The 18,980-nt window shown below is 36.4% G+C and overlaps 1 long non-coding RNA gene across 1 annotated transcript; it reads left to right on the forward strand.

The window, feature by feature from the left end:
- Positions 1-2,617: 2,617 nt before the first annotated feature.
- LOC110345363 (uncharacterized) lies at positions 2,618-12,467 on the forward strand. The gene is made up of 3 exons (XR_002388661.2): positions 2,618-3,079; positions 4,091-4,280; positions 11,768-12,467. It is a non-coding gene; the product is annotated as an uncharacterized LOC110345363 (long non-coding RNA).
- The last annotated feature ends 6,513 nt before the right edge of the window (positions 12,468-18,980 follow it).

Below are 18,980 nucleotides of genomic sequence, written 5' to 3' on the forward strand. Positions count from 1 at the left end.
TTCTTATAATGATCTCCAAAGATGCTGAAAGTGAATGTAATGTTTATTCTTGATTTAAAAACCTCTTAATTAGATAGAACTAGTAGACATTTCATCACGATCTATATTTATATTTCTCATAAACCCAGCCTGCCATATGACTAATAAAGAACTGTTAGAAATAGTCCAGGTAAAGTGAAAACTAGGCAAAAGAAGTCCAATTTTACCCCTACTATCTAACATAGGTCTGGAAGTACTAGTCACAGTTCTGAAGGGCAATAATCAGGTTGGGCAGCCAGATGGCAGGATTTATTTTGAAGCAATTATAATTAAGGAAGATACAGAAATTGGAACAGCATATAGAATACAGAAGAACACAAAATCTGAAAAATAACAGAAGTTAAAATGCATGTCACGGATCAATTGATTATTCAGATCTGAGGGTGTGGCCCAGTGGAATACTTGACTGGCATGTGTGAGGCCCTAGGTTTGATTTTTAACACTGGAAAAAAAGAGAATGGATTATTCAATAAATAGCAGGTAAGGTTGTCAGAAAAAATAAATAAGGCTCAGTTAAAGTTGATTTTCATATAAGCTACAAATAATTTTTTAGTATAGGGCCAAAATATTGCATGGGACATCCTTAAACTAAAATTATATCATTTTCACGTGAAATTCAAATTAAACTTAACATTCTATATTTTATGTGCTTTATCAGGCAACTGTAATGCCAGGTCAATATATTACTTATGTGAACAAAAGTAAAAACTGGTCCTTACCTCACACTCTGCACAAAAATAAACTCTAAATGGATCCAGGTCTTAAATGTAAAAGGTAAATCTTAATATATCAGGGAAAAGTTCATGACCTCAGAACAGGGAAGAATTTTCCTAAATAAAACTCAGAATTATAAGTATTTTTTTGAGGAGGACATTTATAAACTTTACCACCTGAAAATGACATACTTTTTCTCAAAAAGTATTACAAAAAGAATGAAAAGAGCTATAAACTGAGAAATGATTTTCATAACACTGTTACTCAGCTTTCTGTTAAAGAAACAAAATACTTGAGGTGATTAACTTAAAAAGAGGGAAAGGTGATTTTGGCTCACAGTTTTGGAAGTTTCAGTTCATGCTCAGTCAGCCCCATTGCTTTTGGGCCTGTGGTGAGGCAGCACATCACAGTGGTATTGTGAGGCAAGGAAGCTTATTCATTTCATGGCCTGAAACAAAAAGAGAGAGAAACTGAGGTCCCACAATCCCCTTCAAAGTTGTGACCCCAGTGACCTAAAACCTCCCAGCAGGCCCCCCTCTTAAAAGTTCCACCATCTCCGAATAGCTCCAGAGACTGAGGACTAAACTTTTACCATATGTCCCTTTAGGGGTACTCCAAATCCACACTATAGCAGAAATGAAAATAGGAATATAGTTCAGAATATATAAATAATTTCTACAAATCAGAGAGATTTTGATGATAAAAAGACAACCCTCCCCCAAGAAAAAGGAAAAGGAAAAAAGACAAAAGATATGAAGAGGCAACTTTTATAAACGGGAAACACAACTGGCCAAAATTTGTGAAGATATGTTCAACCACATTAATAGGACAATATCAATTAGAGACACTATTTTACACCATCAGATGGCATACTGACGAAACAATGAATTTGGTTATGGTAATTATTATACAAAATCTACATGTATCAATTTACTATGTACATATTGAATAAATACCATCCTTATTTGTCAAATATTTTCAAGTTTAAAATATTAGATGATATTATGTTTTGACAAGGATTTGGAATGATAGGAACAAAATACATATCCGATGCCTGTATAAATCACCAAAATCACTGGCAAATGTTTAATACTACCTGAACGAATTGGACACACATATATTCTACTTATAGCAAGTCCACTCCTACATTATGTATCCCAGGGGAACATGTTTATCAGGATATGTGTGCAAGAACATTTATTTGTTTTGTTTTTTTGTTTTTGGTACTGGGGATCAAACTCGAGACCTTGTGCGTGCGAGGCAGGTGGCGGCACCACTGAGCTGAACCCCTGGCCCCAAAAATATTTATTTGTAATAGAAAAAAAAAGCAAAAAGAAAATAAATACAAATGAATAATAAATTGAATAAATAAATTATGGTATCTTGTTACAAAAGAATACCATACAGAAGGGAAAGTGATTATAATACAACTATTTCCTATAATATGGTTAAATCTTGAAAGCATAATAATGACCATAAAAAGCAGAGGCTGGCAAAATATGACATACACACACACACACACACACACACTCACACAAAGGAAAAAACAAAGGAATTATTATGACAAAATTCAGGGCAGTAGTTATTTCTGGGAGGGATACACAGAAGTTACAATGAATCTGTGCTCCATTAGCTTGGGGGCTAGATAAATGTTTATTTTTAAGTTTTTAAAAAATGTGCATGTATATTGTAATATTTTTATTTATAGTATATTTAAAAATAAATACAAAGAAGACAGACAAGTATCAAATTATGTGTTTTTTTTTATAAAATAAAACTACTTTTAGAAAATTCCAGAGATTTAAAAAAGTCATGAGTTCCATAAGGTTAAATAAAAACAAACACACACAATCAATTATTTTTTTTGACACATGGTTTTAAGTATCAAAATTCATTTTTTATTTACCAATAAACCTATTTAGAAAATGTTAACTGTAAAAATATTTAGCTCCCATTGCCATAAAATCCTTCATTTTTCTCAGGAGTAAACCCAACAAAGGTTGTGTAACACACTTGAACATTTGAGAATTTGCTTCAGGGTGTAAAGTTCTGAATGTGTGTGAGAAGTACTTGTTGACACTTTATTGATTGGTTGATTGATTTGCAGTACTAGGGATTGAACCTGTGGCCTTTTACACTGAATCACATCCCTATTTCTTCACATTTTTATTTTTTCTTGTTTTTGAGACAGGGTCTTGCTCAGTCCTTAAATTGCCCAGCCAGGGCTTGAATTTGTGATCCTCCAGCGTCAGCCTCCCATACTTATTGACTTCTAAAAATCCTCTGTTACAAGGAAACCCAATGAAGAGGAATGCAGATCCCATTGGTAAGGTTCATAAGTATCGATCAGGTCACTTTTCATGAGGATGAAGCTTTCCAAGGACTTTCCATCTTTGTCCACATGTACAATGACAACATAAAGTGACTTCATTCAATTCCCATTCTCATTCTTTCTCTCTCTCCCTTGCCCTCTCTCTCCCTTTCCCTCCCCTCTCCCTCCTTTTCTCTCTCTCTCTCTTCTCATTCTTTGCTTGGGTCCTCTCCTACCTGAGCTGGCTTTACATTAGAATCACTTTTAACAAGGGGGCAAATGTGTTGTCTCTGTCCATGTACATCCTGGGTCCGTTTTCTTTAGTGCTGATGTGTGTGCGGTTTCATCTCATTGAAGTGGCAGTTTGGGTGTATGGGGTCTATTTTGAGTCGGTGGTGGGAGGCAGAGGAGGGTTGGTGAGACAAGGATACTAGGCCGTGCATACAGATGCACCGATAAAATGAAGCTGCCCAGAGATTCTGAAGTAGCTTACCAGAAGCCAGATTCTCATGCAAGGACAAAGCTTCAGCTGCTCAGAAAATGTTACATTTTTCTTACTGAGCCTTCTTTGGGATCTTAAAGAAAAAAGGCCAAATTCAATTCTCTTCCACCAATAACTCACTACATTTTCTAATGATTTTATGTTCCTGAATAGGAAGATGCAGAATGGTAAAATGCTACCTAAATTAAATGATAAATTCAATGAAATCTCAATAATTATGCCAATCAATTATGTTTTTTCTTAAAAATCTAACTAAATTGTTCATTTTGAAAAATAAATGTAAGCCCAGCATGGTGCTGCATGCTGTGGGGTACCACTTCCGATTATACTCAAACTCTGATTAATAGACTCAAAGGTTGAGAAAGGCAGGTGCACCTGAGGTCACACCTCCACTGTTAGGAGCATGCACATAATGGGCCACAGTTACATGAGTGACAACAAACTCAACCATGCATGTGCAGTAGAGTCACACAAGGATACACAGCTGGTGTTTCATGATAATGTCTTGCTATGTCTGAAAATAGGTATATGAAGATGGAAGAAATATAAGCAAGCAGCTCTTGAGCTTTAGAGCTCTGGCTCTGGCTTTCCTGCTCTGATGATGCTCTTTTGGTGATGACTGGCTCCATGCCCTGTTCTTTATTGGGGAATTAACTCACTCACCTCACAAAAGACTACATTGACTAAATGAACCCCTCCGCTGGTGGCCTACAGGTAAGCTCAACCTTGACACCTGTAATCCTAGTACTTGGGAGGCCAAGGTAGAAAGATCACAAGTTTGAAGCTAGCCTGGGTCATTTAGCAAGACCCTGACTCAAAAAACTAAAAATAGAATGGGGAGTGGATGTAGCTCAATGGTAGAGCATTTTCTTAGCATGCTTGAAGTCCTGGGTTCAATCTCTGGTACTTCACCAATGAAATGAAATGAACTGAACTGAAATGAAATATGAAATAAATGAAATGAAATGGTTCCCAGAAAGTATAGCCTGGAAAAAAAGAATAAGGAAGTTACATTAAAAAGTTATGAAGAGATCTGTCCCACTGCTCCTGGCCCAGAGGAAGGGGCTTCCAAGCTGCTGTCCATCCTGCTGCACCAGGCCCAGAGGAAGGGGCTGCTGAGCTGCTGTCCCACCACTCCCAGCCCAGAGGAAGGGGATTCTGGGCCACCATCTGTCCCTCTGCTCCTAGCCTAGAGGAAGGGACTTCTGGGCTGCCATCCATCACGCCGCTCCCAGCCCAGAGGAAGGGGCTTCTAGGATGCAATCCCACTGCTCCCAGCTCAGAGGTGCCAACAGCACCCTCCCACACCCTGGGTCGAAATGAGAAGACACATGAACAAGTCTCAAAACCAGACTTCCAGATCACCTACAGCAACCCCAAAGGGAAATGAGAGGGAACACTCTGATACTCAACCACCTGGACTCTCTGAACTGGCAACAAAAGAGGATCTGGAAAAAATGATATCAGAAATAATTTCTCACATAACAGCAGAGATTGTGCCCATACTGCAAGACATGATTAATAAATCTAGAGAGGAGCTGAGGAACATGATGGAATCTCAACATAGGAAACAAATGGAATCCATAAAATGGATGCAAATAGATTTCCAGGAGATCAAAAACTCCATTGAAAGTCTACACAGCAGAATGAGCCAATGTGAGGACAGAATTTCAGATATAGAAGATAAGATTGCAATTAGTAACCAGGAAAAGAAAAATTGCTTCAAAATTGTAAGGGACCATGAGAAATCAATCCAGCAGCTGCTAGACAGTGCAAAGAAGAATAACATAAGACTGATTGGAGTCAAAGAAGAAACAAGAGAGAGTGCAGGTGACATAAAAAAGCTGTTCACAGAAGTAATGGCAGAAAACTTCCCAAGCAAGGGAAAAGAACTTGACATACAGATAAGTGAGGCATATAGGACTCCAAATAGCCTTGATCAAAAAAAATCTACACATGGGCATATAATTGTTAAGATTCCAGAAACTTAACAGAAGAACAAAATTCTACCAGCAGTTAGAGAAAAGAAACAAATCACATACAAAGGAAAGCCCATCAGAATCACAGCAGACTTCTTAACACAAACCCTCAAGGCAAGAAGAGCTTGGAATGACATATTCCAAGCCCTAAAGAAAACAGCCTCCAATCCAGATTGATGTACCCTGCAAAACTATCTTTCAAACTTGATGGAGAAATAAGATACTTTCATGATAAAGAGCACCTTAGGAACTTCATGAATATCAAACCAGTACTCCAAAAAATTTTAGACAATATCCTAGGAACAGACAATGAGGATCACAACCCCAGGAGCACAGCAGAATGAACCCATTGGGTGCGACATGAAATTAAATGTAAAGGGGGAACCCAACAAAAAGAAAAAGTCATGACAATGATAAATCAATACATTTCAGTTATAACCATCAATGTTAATGGTCTCAATTCACCAATCAAAAGAAAAAGAATGGCAGAATGGGTCAAGAAGCACAATCCAACAATATACTGCATACAAGAAACACACTTCATTCAAAAGGAAACTCATAGACTGAAAGGTAAAGGGTGGAAAACAATACTCCATGAGCAGGATAGCGATCCTCTTTGCAGATCAAGTAAATTTCAAACCAACACTGATTAAGGGAGACAAAGAAGGACACTACATCCTTGTAAAGGGAACAATCTAACAGGAAGAGATGACAATCATAAATATCTATGTCATAAATATCGAACTATATAAAAACAAATACTAACAGACATGAAAAGTCATATGTGCACTAATACAATAGTAGTGGGGGACCTCAATACCCCACTGTCATAAACAGATAGATCAACTAGGCTAAAAATAAATAATGAAATACTTAGAACTCAATCAAACTCTTGAACAAATGAACTTAACAGATGTTTACAGTCTTGCACCCCACAAAATCAGAATACACATTCTTCTCAGCTGCACATCAGTCATTCTCCAAAATAGACCACATACTCACACATAGAACATGTTTAAGTAAGTGCAAAGGAATTGAAGTTATCCCCTGTATATTATCAGACCATAGTGCGATGAAATTGGAGATCTATAGCAAAAGAAACTGGAAAAATTTCATAAACACATGGAAATTGAACAACACACTTCTGAATAACCAATGGGTCACAGAGGAAATTAAAGAAGAAATCAGACAGTTCCTTCAATTAAATGACAATGACAATACAACATATCGGAATCTATGGGACACAATGAAAGCAGTCTTACGAGGGAAATTCAGAGCAGTGAATACACATATTAGGAAAACAGAACAAGCCCAATTAAATAACCTGATGCTGAACCTCAAGCTTGTAGAAAAAGAAGAGCAGGACAACCCCAAAGCTCATACAAGGGAGGAAATTATAAAGATCAGAGGAGAAATCAATGCAATGGAGACTAAGAGAACAATACAAAAAATCAATGAGGTCAAAAGTTGGTTCTTCGAAAGAATCAACAAAATTGACAAACCTGGGTAGGAAGGATCAATATAGTGAAAATGGCCATACATCCAAAATTGCTATAGAGATTCAATGCAATTCCAATTGAGATCCCAGCAGCATACTTCACGGACCTTGAGAAAACAATCCAAAAATTCATTTGGAACAAGAAGAGACCCAGAATAGCAAAAGCAATTCTAGGTAACAGAGACATGGCAGGGGGTATCACAATCCCCAACCTGCAACTATACTACAAAGCTACTGTGATAAAAACAGCAAGGTACTTTCCAAGAAACAGACCTGAGGACCAGTGGGACAGATTAGAAGATGCAGAAACAATGCCAGACACACTCAGCCATCTAATCTTCAATGAAGGAGCCAAACATCCTCACTGGAGGAAAGACAGCCTCTTCAATAAATGGTGCTGGAAAAACTGGGCTTCAACTTGCCAAAGATTGAAACTAGACCTATATCTCTCACCATGCACTAAACTAAAATTGAAATGGATTAAGGATCTAAATATTAAAATAGAAACCCTGAACTGGTGGAACAGAGGTTAGGTAGAACTCTTGAAGACATTGGTGTAGGAAAAGATTTTATGAACAAAACCCCAGTTGCCCATGAACTAGCACAATCAACAAGCGGGATCTCTTCTTACTAAAAATCTTCTGCACAGCAAGGGAAACCACCAGCAGTGTGAAGAGACAATCCACAATGTGGGAAAAAATCTTCACCTGCTCTTCCTCAGACAAAGGTCTACTATCTCGAATCTATAAAGAATTTAAAAAGATCAGACCTCCCAAATTTAAAGACCCAATCCGAAATTGGGCATCCAAAAGGAACAGACATTTCTCAGACAAGGAAGTAGAAATAGCAAATAAATACATTAAAAAATGTTCAACATCACCAGTCATTCAAGAGATGCAAATGAAAACAACACTGAGATTCCACCTCACCCCGGAAAGAAATGGCTGCTATCGTGAAATCAACCAATAACAAATGCTGACAGGGCTGTGGGGAAAGAGGAACCCTTCTCCACTGCTGGTGGTAGTGCAGACTGGTGCAACCACTGTGGAAATCAGTATGGAGATACCTCAAAGAACTAGGGCTGGAAGTCCCATTTGACCCAGCTATTCCCCTGCTGGGGATCTTCCCCAAAGAATTAAAAGAATCATACCACAGTGATATATGTGCACCCATATTCATAGCAGCACAATTTGTAATAGCTAAAACTTGGAAGCAGCCAAATTGTCCATCAACTGGAGACTGGATCAAGAAAATGTTTTTTTTTTATATATAAAATGGAGTACTACTCAGCCATTAAAAACAGGAAATTAGAGACATTTATAGCTAAATGGATGCACATTAAGGCCATACTCTTAAGTGAAATAAATAGGGCACATATGTATAAATACTGAATAGTTTCTCTAGTGTGAGAAGCTGAAAGTGAAATAAGAACTAAGAGGTATAATAGAAAAAGTGAAATAGGAAGAAAAGAGGCAAAGGAGAAGCGGAAGTGGGAGGGGTAGGGGAAAGAAAAGAAGGGAATGGAATTAATATGAGAAAATGGAAAAATGGAAACAAAGTCTTTGTAAATAGGGAGAGATGGATGGGTTGAAGGGAGGGCAGGGGAAGGGGGAAAAATAAGAACCAAGAGAGATTGTGTAAAGGTGCAAATTTGCAATGATGAATGTCATTATATTGTATACCTAAAATGTATCAATGATTATAATGAATAATTGAAAATGCGAAATAGGAAGAAAAGATCCAAAGGGGTAGGGTTAGTGGGAGGGGTATGGTAGTGGGAGGGGCAGGGGAAAGGAAAGAAGGGAAAGGAAAGAAGGGAAAGGAAAAACTATGAGAAATGGAAAAAATGGAAGCAAAGTCTTTGTAAATAGGGAAGGGTGGAGGGGGTGAAGGGAGGGCTAGGATTGGGAAAAAAATAAGAACCAATATGAGTCATGTAAAGGTACAAATTCTCAATGAGAAATGTAAATGTGTTGTATACCTAAAATGTACCAATATAATAATTTAAAATAAAAGTTATGAACACATAATTCTAAATCTTCAGTAACTGAAACTGATACTGGCCTAGAAATATACAAATAAATCAATGAGTAGAATAAAAGACTAGATACTGCACATATTTATGAGTATTTCATATATGACAACAGAGTTTAAAATTTAACCAAAATTTAAATAACAAAAAACAAATTTTGTAACAATTTGGGAAAAATAGTTTAAATAACTGGCATTGTAGTAAAAAATAAATTCTAAATAATTTAAGAATTAGGCATGTAAACCCTGTAAACTGCATTAGAGAAAGAGAATATAATTATAACCTTGAAGCAAGGGATGATCTTAACATGTTGCTATGGCTTGACTATATGAAAAGAGAAATGAGCAGATTCAACTTACACAAATGTATGAATGAAGAGTTTTAAAAAAAGGTGGGCATCAGGACATAAAATTGGAAATATATTTATAAAAGGGGCTATTTCCCACAATATATTACTATGATTAAAAAAGAAGATGAACAAAGGGTAAAGTGTTATGAAGGTAAATCAGTTTAGGGTAGAGGAGTAAGATAAGATCTGTGGTGTATTTATAAATTTCCCTAAGTGTTTGTTATGAGCTCTCCACTTTCCATTAAGTGAGACAAATAAGGGAAGAAATGAATCATTCTTTTCATTTGACAAATCCTTCATATTTATGTTGTCTTCAAAAATAGTTGACACATTGTCATGACTTTATAACTTCAGTGTTAAAGACTTAACATTCTCTCCTTCCATGTCTGTTATTACCAAATATCTTGTGGACTTTGTTTTGATCTTACAATCATATAAAATATTCAAAATCAATTTCATTGCTGATAGAGTCTATTACATGGGCTTTCTATAGGCAAAATTAGAGTATTATTATTTGCTGCCTAATAAATTACCACAAAATTTAACAGCTTCTGGGGTTTTGAATTTGGATGCAGCTTAGATGGGTGTATGTGCCCCAATTTAGATCACTCACAAGGCTGTAACCAATGGAGCAGAGCCAAGTCTCATTTGAAGCCTTACTCTGAGGAGAGCACATGACTGCTTCCAAATCCACTCAAATTCAGATCCTCACAGGCTGTTGGGCTGAGATTTCCTCAGTCCTTGCACATGTGGGAATCTTTATAGGGCAGCTTATAACATTGCAGCTGGATTTTCAGAAAAAGTGTGTGAGAGAGTAAGAAAAGCCATCAAAGATGGCAGCCACAGCATTTTTGCAACCTAATATCAGAAGTTAAATTTCATTATTTTTGCTGTATTCATTTGGTTAGAAGTCAGTAATTAGATACAGCTGACATTCAAGAGGAAGGAATTGCAGAGGGCACAGGCTGCCTACCAGAAAAGCTGAGGTATCCAGGTAAGCTGGTGACACAGGCATGGTTTGGAATTTAAGTAGATCAACTGGGATGGCATTACAAGGTTTGGAGGCAGACACTGTAGCAGCTCAGAGGTAGGATCTCATGAAATAGGATGACAGGAAGGTAGGAGAAAGAACAAAGTGGATACACAATGAAATCAGGGATCAGAGCAGCAATAAGAAAGCAGGCGGGCATGTGATCCAAACCAAAGTACTGATAATCACAGCTAAGGCAAGCAGGACCATAGCATATTACAGATGGGGTTTCACTGATTCTAGACCAGACCAGACAGGCTAATGGGCAGCAACTGGGCCAAAATACAAAAGCAATTCTGATGGAAAATTCTGCAGGTGCTATTGATTATCATAAGAAGCTTTGTCCCTTAGGGAAGGAAATTTTCAGAACTCCAGTACAGTGGACCCTCAAGTTATGACCGGCCTGACATACAAATGATTTGAATTAATTAGGTTAGTAAAAGACTCATCTGCCTCTTGTTATCTATAGTGTATACTCAGGTAAACATTCAGATCTCACCTGTTTTGAGTTAGTTACAACCAGCCCTCGGGAGCCAATCCAGTTCATAAGTCAAGGGTCCACTATATTATCTTCCCATCTGAACCAAGTCTGTTTTTTTTTTGTTTTTTTGTTTTTTTTTTTTGCTGTTCTGGGGGTTGAACCCAGGGTTTCTTGCATGCTAGGCAAGCACCCTGCCACAGAGCTACATCCTCAGCCCTGAACCACATCTTCTTTCTCAGCAACACTGATACTGAGAAGGGCATCCAATTCTCCTCTTCTATAGGTTTTTCCAAAACTCTTTGACTCTTCTGTCTCTCCCTCTCTCATATCCACTTCATTTCAAATAACTGTTAGATGGAAAATACATGAAATTATTTGTCACAATCTGCGGAACAGGTTATGCAATCCTTCACTCAATAAACATTAATTGTGCACCTGTGCTGAATGTCAGGTTGTATCTGTGGTGCCTATTAGGTTAGCCATAAGTCACACGTGGGCTAGAGCATATTTGAAATGTGCCTGATGTGACTGAGAAACTGAACATTTAGTTATCTTAAAATTTTAATTATTTTAAATTTAAAAAGCAGTGGAACAACATACTTTTCTGTTCAAAACAAATGTACTGTTTTGGTAGGACTACATTTCACCATTGAAAGTGTATCATACACATTGAGATATGCTGTAAGCATGAAACACACTGGATTTTAAAGACAGTATGAGAAAATAGTTTTTATACTGATTAAATGTCAAATGATAAGTGTTTTGGATATATTGGATTAAATAAAACATATCATTAAATTACTTTCATCTGCTTCTTTGTACTTTTTTAAAGCAGACACTAGTGTCGGGGGCGGAGACGGGTGGAGAATCCCCGCAGTCCCTGGCCTGACTCTCCCGACAACACAGAAGATTGTGGAAGAATCAGACAGAGATCGAAGTTGTACTTTTATTCAGCAAGCATGCAAGAGTACAGCTGCCTTTTCTCAGCGAGACAGGTAGAGGTGCCCCCAAATGGAGCCACCATTGAAGGTGGTTCATTGAAGGGATTCATTTTATAGTGTCCGAGGGCCCACCCTGTCTCTGGGCTGAGAGAGCCCCTACTTGATTGGCTAATTGGTTGGTATGGCTCGTTACTAGGAAAGGGTCGTGGGGGCTTTCACACCTTAGGGCCAAGTTTCCCTTTTTTCTTCTTGATCTTAGCAAACCAAGCTTTGCAGGGTAGAGCGTAAAGAGGAAGTGTGACTGCAGGGTGTCAACTTTTCACAGGTGGTTAAGCCTGTTCTGCCACCTATCTGCAAACTCCTTCCGGGGTGGGGGATCCCTCATCTTTCCCTGCCTAGGGGTCTCTATCCCTACACTAGAAAATTTTAAATTACATATGTGACATATTATATTTCAATTAGACAGTGTTAGTTGAAATTATGATTTCTTTAGTTATCATCTTTCCTTAAAATTCTTAGATGTTGAGAAGTTCTTATAGATTTTTTTTTACCTGAAAATATTATTTATGAACTTCCTAACCTCTATATATGTTTCCACAACCACTGACTTAATGATCTCCATGATGAAGAAATTCATGTAACATTGAAAACAATTAGAAAAATATATTGTTTTAGATTTCTGTGTACTTGTTTAAAAATTATCAATTTATACCTGAATACCAACAGGAATTTTGAGTAGAACTGAGAAGTTGTGATGGTATTTATTACAGTCTAGAAATTGCACTTGGTACTTCCTTCTTAAATGGTCAATGGATTTCATGAATCATGTTTCAGATTTGAGCAAATTACCAGCAGATGGTGTGGCCTTTAATTTTTCCACAGCAAAGGGCTGTGGATTTAGCTCAATGGTTCTGCTGCCTGCCTTGCAAGCACAAGGTCTTGAGTTCAATCCCCAGTACCAAAAAAAAAAAAGAAATGGGCATAATTTTTCCACAGCAAGGACTTTTAGATGAGCCTCATTTTTTCTAAAACCATAAACTTTATGTTGCCAAATACTCTGAATAACTATATGCTGAGTGGTTGCAAAATTATTATGCTAGTGCTAGTGTTCTTCACATGTGCACCATGAAATCTGTGGTTTATAAACAAATATATGTTCTTTTTTTCTACTTTCCCAGTTTAAGTGGTTCTTTTCTTGTGCCTTGGTCCCAAGTTGGTTCTTTGTGAATATCTTGCTGAGCATCTGTCATCTTTGTTCAGATCCAGGGTTTTCATAGTTTACCCTGTAAGCTGTATGTAGGTACCACCTACCTCTCACCATGGTAGGTGCCATGGTAGATGTCTGGCTCTCAACTCATCACATTTCTAACTACACCCCCTAGTAGTCTCCATGGGAACATGAGAAGTCTTTGAAGTGCTCATCTGTAAGCTAGCAGGTTGGCTCTCTTTGGCTAGACTTTATACTGTTGAGCCTGGTTTGTGTTGGCATAGAACACCCTGCACTTTGGATTTTTCCTAGGGAACTAAATGGGAAGTAGAACAGGTTCACCTCAGCCTTCAGCCCCCCCCCCCCATCTAATATTCTTTCTCTGAAAGTTTCTAGGTCAAATGTTAGAGATGAGACACCAGGTAGACATCACCTCCTCTCACCTGTCCTGACTTTCTCCCTTAACATTACTCCTTTTACCTCTACCTAATCCCTCTCTGTTATTTCCCTCTGCCTGAGTGGAACAGGCTTTGGTTTCAGGCTCCCTTTCATTCTAGATATCACTTCCCTTATGTCATATTTTCCCCCTTCACAACATTAACATTATATCTGAACCTCAAGGCAGGTAGAGATGGAAGATCAGCTTACTCCCAAGAGTAGTCAAATCAGTAAAGATGTAAAAAATATCATCCATGAACCAAATATATTTTCACATAGTTTTCTAGTGTGCTAGAAACAGAAATGTGACTTTCAACACTTTTAGGGGAAGGAAAGATAAGAATTTATGTCTAAAATAGGATTAAATAGACTTTTAAATATCTTTTTTGTATTCTTAGATATGTGGTAGCTTATATAAAAATTGCTTCTCTTGGTCAGTAATTTTTTGTAGCCTCTTCACTGCATGAGGTCACAGCTTTCCCAAAGAATCAAAATCCTTTTTTATAGTTTAGAAAATGAGATATTCAGTTTATCTAAATGGGCTGTCTCTATCCCCTACAGGTATAATTTTAATAAGATCTCATTCTCTGTTTTTCTTAAGTTGAAACTAAAATTTCAGGTCAAATATATTTTAACTTCTCTCTCACTCTTTGTTCCCTGAACTTTTCTTTTCTATGAAAAGGAGTCTGAAGCATGGATAAGATGAACATGATGGTTCATGATTTAAACTGTGATCTCCTCTATTATATCTTATTTTCTCTGATTCTTTCTTAGTTTATGAATGCACACCAACATGTCTGAGTTTGGCTTAAATCTTGCATCCAAAAAAGGAGTTAATTTTATCACTCAACATCTACTAAAATAGGTTTAAAATTTTTTTATCATAAGATTAAAAGCATTTTACATGAACAGTACTTTTCTATAGTTAAAATTAGCCCAGGACCAATACTACAGTTTGAAAGAAAGCAATATTAATATTCACATAGTATATTAGCATCTGCTATGCTGAAAAGTGCTCCAGATCACTTCTCTAATTCCAGATCAGGATCAGAAAAAAGGTTATATTACAGCCCTGCCATTACTACATATCTACCTTTCAGCAGCTCATTTCATTTTTTAATAGGCTCCAAATTTCTCCCTCTATAAAATATGAAATTATATTAACTTTTATTTTAAATCTTTTACTTTGATAAAAATCTGTGATTGTGATATCTAGAGGAGGGAAGTGACCACATATACTGAATAAAACAGACAAAAAAATTTCTACCAGCTACTCCCACTTTTAACTGTGCCCTTATATGGTTTCCTGCCAAACCAACAAGGCATATGGACTGTGTGGCAGAGTCACCAGGACAAAGGATTAAAGGAAGAAAAAAGGATCCAGATGTTTCCATTTGGAGTAATTGAATTTTCAGACACATCTAATTCAGATGAGCTTTAGCCATAAACAATTGAGCCAGACACATAAAAGTGAATCTTATAATTCTACTGGGTTTTCATGGTGCTGCTTTCCATTCTGCATTCTAGTCCATATTATTCCCTCACCTATCTGCAATGACAAGGTGGGAGTCAAGACAAAGGACACTCTTAATCAAGAAAGCAAATTAAAATCTCCAGGCCCTGAATGGTTCACAGAAGAATTTATTGCATGCCGATGGAGTACTATTTTAAGTAATATGAGAATGGGATACCAAAAATAAGGATACTAATACTGCAAAAATGTCTCAATCTAGTTGAATAAAAATGTGCACAATCAATAAACCAACTTTATGACCTTTGAAAAAGTCATGGATAGTAAATGTTCTTATCTGCACACTGAATGCTTCATTTAATCCTTCAAGTTTAGTCTATTCTATAAACTTAATCAATTAAACCAAAAAGAGGGAGACAAAACTTGCATCTCACTTGGAAAATTTGATTTTATCTACTGAATTTTAAAAATTCTGCGGTAGATTTTAAGTTTAAGAAATAAATAGAAAACCAGAGCCAACAATAAACATGGAGATTTAAAGCTTTTTGAGAGGGAAAAGGGGGGATATTTTAAAATTTTTATTAGTATGTGTTTGTAATATATAATGATTACATCCATTGCGGGGAGCTGGTACACGTACATAACACATTTAATTCTTTCTACTTTCCTTTTCTCTCTCTCCCTTTCCTCCTCCCTCCATCTCTTGGTCTCCTTCCCATTTGCAAAAGATCTATCTCCCTGTTTCCTATATCCATCTTTTATCTTGCTCTTTAAATTATTTATACTTTGTGTTTCTCAAGTAAGAGAACCATGTGATACTGAAGCTTTTGTGTTACGCAGGGACAATAGGCTTAAAGTGAAACTATTCTGAGTGAAGTTGGATATATGGCTGCTCTTTATGTAAAGAAAATAGATTTGTCTCAGAAGCTGGCATCATTGGAACGGGCTTTGTCTGGAGTCAGAATATTGAGTCTAGAAGTAAAATGAAGTTCCCCAAACTGCGTGGCTAGATGTTTCAGCCAAGTTCACCCGCAGCGTGGAAAATCTGAGACTGACTTTCTCCTCTATCCATTTCCTCAAGTAAGCCTTTATTGTTTGTTGAACACTTACTTGTTTAAAGAAATAAATACAGGGCCGGGGGTTTAGCTCAGTGGTTTCGCCGCCTGCTGCGCAAGCTCAAGGACCCGAGTTCGATACCCGGTACCAAAAAAGAAAAAATAAAATAAAATAAAGAAATAAATACAAAAGTGTAAGGTATGATTCTGTCAAAGAGTTGGTTGCTGGCATAGACAGATGTCACCAGGCATTACTGGATAAATTGCCGAGTCAATAGTACAAAGAATGAGTCGAAAGTTAGAGGGAGGGACCACATTAGGATTGGGAAGGAGGTGAGGCATTAGGAAAAGATGTGGCATTCAAGTTAAGGATTAGGTAAAAATTGCAATTTACATACAGTTGTAGTGCTTGATATTTCCCATCTTCATTCCCAATCAGCCTGTAACAAGGTATTAAATATAAAAACTAAGAAATAATAATGATTTTAAAAAGTGCAACTACTATGTAAAGGGTTTTATAAATCATTAAGAGAAGAATAAACATTTCTGTAGAAAAATGGACCAAGGACCTGCAAGGGCAATTAAAAAAGAATGGCCAAAATACATTTGAGAATTCATTCAGTTGAGTAAAACATGTGCAAAATACTTGATGAACTGGTGGAAGCAGGTAGACGGTTATTGGTAGGAGATGGTAGAGTGGTATAATGTTCTCTAGAAATCAATTTTGCCACATGGATCAGTAAGTGTATATTCTTTGGTTCAGAAATATCACTTTTAGAAATTGATCCTAAGGATTTAATTGGGTAATTATACAAAGACATCAGTATGTGCAAGGATGATCAGTATAGTATTGTTTATGTTAAAGTGAAAATATAGAACCTATTAATACTACATTAGTAATGCATTTCCTTGGTAAATTTTTGTACAGAAAGGTAGCTTGTGGGGTAATAGATATATTAATTAGCTTAATAATGATAACCATTTTCCAATGCATATCTATATCAAAATATCCCATTGTTTATCTTGGATATATACAATTTTTATGTGTTGATTATACTTCAGTAAAGTTAAAAAATTGACACATTTTTAGCTCAGTGGTTCCAGCACCTGTTTCAAAAGCACAAGGACCTGAGTTCAATCCCTGGTACCAAAAAACAAAACAAAAAATTGACACATTTCAATGTAGTCATTGAGGTTATTGCACAATTATATTCATTTAGCCATTTTGGATGAAAAAGATTGGTATGAAAATGACATGTATGAGGCTCTTAGGCAAGTCTATATGTAAACATATAAAAAGAGTTGTTGTTTGCCCAACTATTAATAATGATTAATGATAATCTTGATGATTATCTAATGATTATCTCTAAATGATAATTTAATAGTAGGACTAGTAGTCTGTATTGGGGATTAAGTTTTAGTTTTATGATATTGTATTTAAATTGTTATATGTCTATGATATTTATTTTTTATGATATTGTTTGAATTTTATTCAGTAGGCTTGTGTTGTGTTTATAAATAGGTTATACTATTAAAAATACTTTAAGGAAAAAAAATCTCTTGGTCATTTAATAAGCAATGTCCATATTGTACATGCAGAAACACATTTTCAAGATTGCTCCTTATGGAATCCTCAATAGAAGCCTAGTGGTATTTCCTTCAGATGTAATTTGGTGCTAAAAATACTGAGACGGCCCATGTCTCTGCATGTATGTCTGACTCGCGGATCTATTTTTGAATGTCTAGAGGTATAGATGTTTATGCCATTTTATCCAATATTGTTTTCTAACTAAATTTTTGAAGAAACATTGAATTGTAGTGAACTTGAGATTATATTTCATGACAACTCCTTGGAGCCCATCTGATCTACGTAGTTTCTTCCTCATAGAGTCATGTGTCTTAGTCATCAATCTTAGGATAGTATTAATATTCTTTTGTTGAAGCAAAGAAACATATTAATGTCAATAGAACATGTCTAGATAAAAGGCCATCTCTCCTCCTCTTTTATGCAAAGACACATTAACAAGGTTGAGCATTTCTGCAGAAAGGAGTTTCGGATCTTCTTCAGGGTATGAATAAATGTATGGTCAAAGTTCTGTTTCACTTACAGCATTGTCAAAATAGTTTGGGCTTAAAACATAGCCAAAATAATATAAACTCTTAACTGGAGTATACATGTAAAATGAATGGCTCACAATGAATGCTAATTCTATTTATTCTCCCAGATATACTGTAATTGGTAAGTAACTATCTTAGAAAATAAGTTGTATGGTATAATTATAAAACAGAGGGAAAAATCTTTCAAAACTAACTACATTTTAGAATATTGAATCTGTCTATACTCTTGTTTTCTGGTAATAAATACCAGTAATCTGATAAATCTTTTTTTTTTTTTTGGTACCGGGGATCAAACTTGGGACCTTGTGCTTGCGAGGCAGGTGGCTGAACCACTGAGCTAAATCCCTGGCCCTATTCTAAATTTAAATAGTAAAATACAGCTGGGCACAGTAGCACACTCTTATAATCCCAGCATATTTGAGCCCTGTCTGGGCAATTTAGCAACTTAGAGAGGCATTGTCTTGAAAATAGAAAGTAAAAAAAGATCTGAGGATGTAACTCAGTGCAAAGGCCCTGGGTTTAATCCCCAGTACTGGGGGAAAAAAAGTAAAATATATTGTTTCCATAAACAAACAAGTCTTATCTGGATTTTCTAATTATGGTCTAGTTGGACTAAACAAATTGAATTGTACAAAGTCAGGTAATACAAAATAAAACTATTTTAAAAATCAGAATTGAAATCATGTCATACAGAAAGATATTAGGAAAGTTGCAAAAGAGAATTTTAGAAAAATACAGACACACACACACACACGTGTGTGTGTGCATACCACATGCACACACCAGGTTGCCAAACTATCTCCTCTACACCTACA

Source organism: Heterocephalus glaber, unplaced genomic scaffold (assembly GCF_053883595.1).
Source record: "Heterocephalus glaber isolate CG9 unplaced genomic scaffold, H.glaber_assembly_v1.0 deba00000546, whole genome shotgun sequence".
Classification (NCBI taxonomy): domain Eukaryota; kingdom Metazoa; phylum Chordata; class Mammalia; order Rodentia; family Bathyergidae; genus Heterocephalus; species Heterocephalus glaber.